The sequence below is a fragment of the Myotis davidii genome, unplaced genomic scaffold (assembly GCF_000327345.1).
Source record: "Myotis davidii unplaced genomic scaffold, ASM32734v1 scaffold252, whole genome shotgun sequence".
Lineage (NCBI taxonomy): Eukaryota > Metazoa > Chordata > Mammalia > Chiroptera > Vespertilionidae > Myotis > Myotis davidii.
In genome coordinates this window covers 1,475,442-1,481,370 of record NW_006283768.1, presented here as the reverse complement: position 1 = coordinate 1,481,370, position 5,929 = coordinate 1,475,442, and the positions used below count along the sequence as shown (strand labels likewise).

General features: G+C 42.0%; 1 pseudogene; it reads right to left on the bottom strand.

Moving 5' to 3' along the window:
• Positions 1 to 338: 338 nt before the first annotated feature.
• LOC102763144 overlaps positions 339 to 5,929 on the bottom strand; it is a 6,569-nt pseudogene continuing 978 nt past the window's right edge.

Sequence of the window (5,929 nt, the reverse complement as noted above, 5' to 3'; positions counted from 1 at the left end):
ATCTTTAAGCCGGAAGGGACCTTGAATATCATCTCATGGCATCACCTCATATTATAAAGAGATAATCTGAACTAAGCAGTTATCCAAATCACCTACCTGGTATTTCAGCAAGAACTAATGACTCAAAGTGCAACCTTTGGAATACTGCACCTTTTTAGAATAGCTATTTTTGACTTGAGGGATCAGTTTCTGAAGAAAAGATCATCATAAAAATTAAAATGCTCAAAATTAACAAGATACCAAAAAAGAAAATATAAATTTATATTCCCACAAGTAGACTTTACTAAGCACGTGTTTCAGAACCAGTTCCATGATTCTGAATGCCACTATGCAGGCCTTCAACCTGCACCACCAGCTTCCTGAATCTCCAGCTCATAAATGGCAGATCTCGGGACTTCAGTCTCCACAGTTCTCTGTGCCAGTATGTAAAGGAGAGATGCGTTAGTCTGAAGAATCTCGACTAATGCACACCGTGGTAGAGGGGGCTAAGGGGGACACATGGGAGCACAAGCCAACAAAGCTCTGTAACAAACAGAGACTCTGATCACAGAGCTACTTAACCTCTTGTAATTTCTTGAGTGATGGAGGTGGTAGGAACCTCTTTTATTATATTTGGTCTTAGTCCAGGTTCCTTGACATAAAAGCTTCTACAACCCTCAGAATCCCCAAAGGGGGAGTGATGACTGAGGTTTTTGTATGCTAATGTGACAGCTTGTGCCTGGGGGCTCCTTGATAGCTTCTTGATGGAAACTGGTCTCCAGAAAAACTAAAACAGGATGAGAGGGTTGGAACTTTTGAGCCAGCCTCTTACTTCCTTTGGGAGAGGCAAGGGGCTGGTGACTGAATTAATAGTCCTCAGTGGCAAATGATTTAACCAACCATGCCTAAATAATGAAACCTCATTAAAACCTTTTCCTATGAGGTTTGGAGAGCTTCCAGGTTGGTGAACACATCCATGTGCTGGAAGGGCGGTGCACCTCAAACTCCCCGCATCAAGAACTCCTGCACTTGGGACTCTTCTGGATCTTGAACTACGTAGCTCTTCATCTGGTTGTTCATCTGTATCCTTTATAATAAACCAGCAAACATAAGTGTTTTCCTGCATTCTATAAACAATGAGAACAAATTAGTGAACTTGAGGAAGAGGCTAGGGAACCCTCATTTTATAGCTGGTTGATAAGAGGTACAGATGACCAACTGGGACTTGCAACTGGCAGTTCAAGTAGGGAAGCAGTTTTGTGCAACTGAGCCCTTAACCCTTGGGTCTATGCTAGCACCAGGCAGTTAGTGTCAGTATTGAATTAAATTGTAGGACACCCACTTGGTGACCAGAGTTGGAGAATCAATTGTTGGCATGAGAAAGAAATCCACACATTTGGTGTCAGAATCGCTGAGAATAAAAACAGTTTGTAGACCTTCTGATGATAAGGCTAAATTCAATAACAAATTGAAAACTTATGCATAGAGAAGTGGCCTTGTTAAATCTGAACAGTTAATCTCCAGCCTATTAATGTCCTCCATTCTGATGCAGCCCTGAAAATCAAAATGTGTAACAGAATTGTACTTGTTATTAAATGTGAGAATTGTTATTAAGAGACAAATGTTTCCGAATACATTATGTTTTAAGTTTAGAGAGACTCAGACACATCCTTGCCCTGGCTTTCTGCAACTGTAGGTTAGTTGGGAAAATGTGGTCAAATTGTCCCTGGACTGCTTCCATGCCAGGGCTGGCCCTGCCGTGGCACGGTCCAGGACATTTCACATGACATGTGACCTCCAGGTTCATGATTCATGCAGAAAATATTTAAAGGAGAAGTGTAAGTTTATTAAAGCTTGGGACAGTGAGGCAAAGGAAGTGTTTCTGGAGAAGGATCAAGGGGTCAGCCCAGGATGAGCTGCTGCTGCCCATTGCTCTCCTGCGAGCAAATTAGATGCCTGAGGTGCTGTGACATTCACGGTGGGGTTCAGGATTTGAAGGAGGGGCCGACACACAAATCAAAATGCTATACAAGAAATATGAATTTAGAAGGCATTGGGGGCCATGAGGTGTCGCTTTTGTGACACTGACCTCAGGCCCGGTCAATTTTTATTTACTTGAATACACATTTGCCCTTTAGCAATGCATACAGGCATATCAAAGGTAAAGTTTGGTAAACAATAAAAGTGTTATCAGGTTAGGGATTGTCTTGAGCCACCACTATCTCAACACTTGGTGCTTAGTGTCAGCCCTGCTAATGCCCAAGGTCCATCAGCCTTCTGCATTCCTTGGTGCACTGACAGTATTAGCAAGCAGTGGCTACCTGCACTGAGGAAAGGGGGTTGAGAGTATACCCAAAAAATGATTTTATTTATTTTCTATAGGTGGGAATTTTAGGGAGGTCCCAGGGGAGGATCTCAACAGAATATTCACTACATTTCTGTCTTACATGTTTCTCTCCACATCCTGCATGGTTCAGGGTTCAGGATCTGGAAGAGGAACCGCACACAAATAAAAGAGAAAAGACACGAGATAATTTTGGAATATTGGGGACCAGGCAGGTAAGTCCAACTTAGGAGGAAGGACTTCCACTGGTGCTCAGGCCCCACCAACCTTTTATAGTCAGAGGTAAACAAGGTAGTGGTTACCATAGTTACACAGTTCTTGTGAGTTTCACTTGTTTTGGCAATAGTTACACTTCTTGCACTTCCCTCAGCCCATTAGCTTCCCAGATAAGATCTGGGGAGTGTTATAAGGTCAAGCCTAATTATGCTAAGAGGACTGTGCCCTCTAAGCTGGGACTTCTTTGTGACTTTGCCAACAGGTCAGTCCGAGGCTTAACCCTATATCGGTTCCCCACACATTTCCAGGTGTGTTTTTTAGCATGCTGATGTATTAAAATGAGCATATAATGGGGCCTAGGGTCATTTTCTGATTTTATCTTTATCTTGGATTAGTCTGGCTCTAATTGGCTTTTTGTTATTTATCTCCCTAAAGTGATTTAAACCACCTACGGTTAGATATTTTTGGTGAGGGAGTACACATTTAGACCACCTGCACTTAGGTATCTATGTTTAGGCAGAATCCAGTCTTGTGATTTATCAGCTGTCTGTTAATTGCTCAGCCTTTTTGGCCATTTGTTCAACCATTTGTCTCAGTTTCTTCATCCCACTTGCCAAGGAATCTTCCTAATTTCTCACTAACCTGCCTCAAAATCTTTCAAATGACCACGAGTATTTAGAGGAGCTGTTAGAGAGGATGCTCTCCGTCAGTGGAGCCTATTGGAATCCCCAACTTTTCATATAATTTCCAGTAGCAGTGTGGTGGGTATGATGAGGAATAAGGCAGATGCTGAGATACAGCAGAGTTGAAGGGCTACATAGTTCATATCCAGAGGGATTGAAACAGGAAATCTGACTACTTCTGGGATATCAATAAACATGTGAATGGAGCTATTGAACTAAATCCTGGAGTAAGATAAATACTCTAGAAGGAACAGATGTCAACTTGGACAGTAATGGTGAGAGTGTGATTTGGTAATTGAAAAGAGACAGCAAAGACAGACTCTGAAACGTGCATTCAGGTCCTGTGACAATGTTGTTATTGGACTCAATTATGTTACATTACTGATATATAACTGAGTAAGTTTTATCATGAGGGATGACTCATCTAAGCACATGTCAGTTAGTAAGGAAATGCAGAGTTTTGTTAACTATAAATTAAGACTTAATGAGAATCTGTAAACAATATTTGATCCCAGGAACACAGCTTTCTATTTTCTTAAGGAAGACTAATAGCATAAAACAGCATCCTGCCTCACTGGTTAAACAACAGAATGAGAAGACAGGGACTGTGAATTCTAATTTTGAATAATGATTTATCTCACACTAGGTAAAGCAATTAACTTTGGTTTCCTTGGGTATAAAATGAAACAAATAATACTCAATTACCTTGTGGAAATATTATAATGAGAAACTCAAGGTGCATACTGATAAATAACCTCAAAAGTATAAAGTTCTAGATAACATAAATAATATTTCAAAATTCATCAGTCACATGCAAAACATGTTGCTAGTTTTATGCAACATTGTTGTGCTACTAACATAAATGGTTTGTGAATGTGGTAAAGGTGTCTTTACATTTCTGGATAAAATGACTGAGGCAAAATTAAATTTATTCAAAGAATTTTAAAGTTACAAAAATTAAGACTCAATGGCATTGGCCTATAGAAAAACTGACCATTGGAACAGAAAAGATTGCAGCAAGAGAGCCACACATACAGGGTGGGGCAGAAGTAGGTTTACAGTTGTTCTTGTGGAAAATAATACAATAATTAATAAATAATAATACAAAAATAAATTCTGTATTTTGTGTACTCACTACTATAAGCCTACTTTTGTCCTACGCTGTATACAGTGACTGAATGTGTCAAAATAATTACTTTACGCAGTGAAAAAATAATTGTCTTTTTTATTTTAGAAACTGTTTATTTTCCATCAACCTTATTTACATGTTGTTTATGAGGTTGCTGAAGAACAGCTGAAGACCACTCAGTGGTAGTTTCTACCCACTCGGTGGCCTGAGCAGTGGGGGCTGCAGACCTGTTTTCAGGGGCTTGCTGAGCACTCCAGTCTTCGGCAGGAACCTCCTGGGCAGCCACAGAGGGCACCTGCGCCTTCAGACCAGTCTGCGACCTCGGGCTGAGCACAGTGAACTCAGGAGCTGGAACTCCGTTCACCCTGAAATTCCTCCCTGTCCACAGCCTTTTCGGCAGCGGTCTGCTCTTTCTTTTTAACCTCTTCAGGATCTCTGTAGAAGCAGAGATCAGGCACGACCTCCATGGGTGTTCCAGGGAGTGGTACCATGCATGCGCAGAATTTCCTGGGCCAGTATCCACTGTATGAGACCCACTGCGTAAGCGCCCTCGTCGTTGCCAGGGATGGTAATGTGTACATAGTGCAGAGACAAGTCTGTGTTATACCGGGCAATGGTAGCCAGGTTAACAGAAGACTCCTCTGTGAGAGGCTACTGGTCAGATCTGGGATCAGTAACCAGCGGAGGTCTCGGGACCCAGAAGTCTCTTGGGATCTGATTAGTGAAGCTTCCAGGAGGGAGGTGGTCAGCAACAGGGGTGGCTCCAGGGCCAGCAGCAAATTTCAGCGCAGCTGTTTGGCGGATATCCCTGGAGGATAGGACACGGACATCACCTGGGTTTTCAATTGGCAACAATGGCATTAGCGGACAGCGAGAAGCTTCTCCCAGGTTTTCGTCAGATTTATGAGGTAGATGCCATGGCTTTTCCTTTTGCAGAGGTACCGTTCCATTCGGATCGGGGGCCAGGGTGGTGCCGCTCAAGTGGGTTCCTGCAGTAAGGAATTTGAGGACACCCTCCTCACTCATTTGCAGAGCATCAAGGTCTCTCTGTAAGTTATGTGAGAACCCAGAACAAGGTCAGGTGGGTCCCTCTCTCGATAGCATGAATAGGCGAATGAATGGTCTTTTTAATAACTGGTGCTGGGCTACATTAAAATGGAAAACTTCCATTGTTGAAAGATTCTACATATAGAAGGAAAGGTAAGCCACAAACTGATGAAAATACTTTCAAATCAGATCTCACAAAGGATTCACGTCTAGAAAACATTTATTTTAAAACTCCTAAAATCTATGAAAAAGACAATAGAAAAACTGGCAAAGCAATTAATCCCCTACTTCACAAAACAGGTTACCTAAGGGACTGACAAATAATTACTTATTTGTTTGTTTTGAATCATTTTAATTGACTTTTAGAGAGAGAAGAAGGGAGAGGAAGAGAGAGAAATATCGATGTGAGAGTGATACATTGCTCTGCTGCCTCCTGCAAGCCTCTACTGTGGATTGAACCATTAACCCAGGCATGTTCCCTGACTGGGGATCACACTGGCAACATTTTGGTGCCTGGGATGACATCTAACC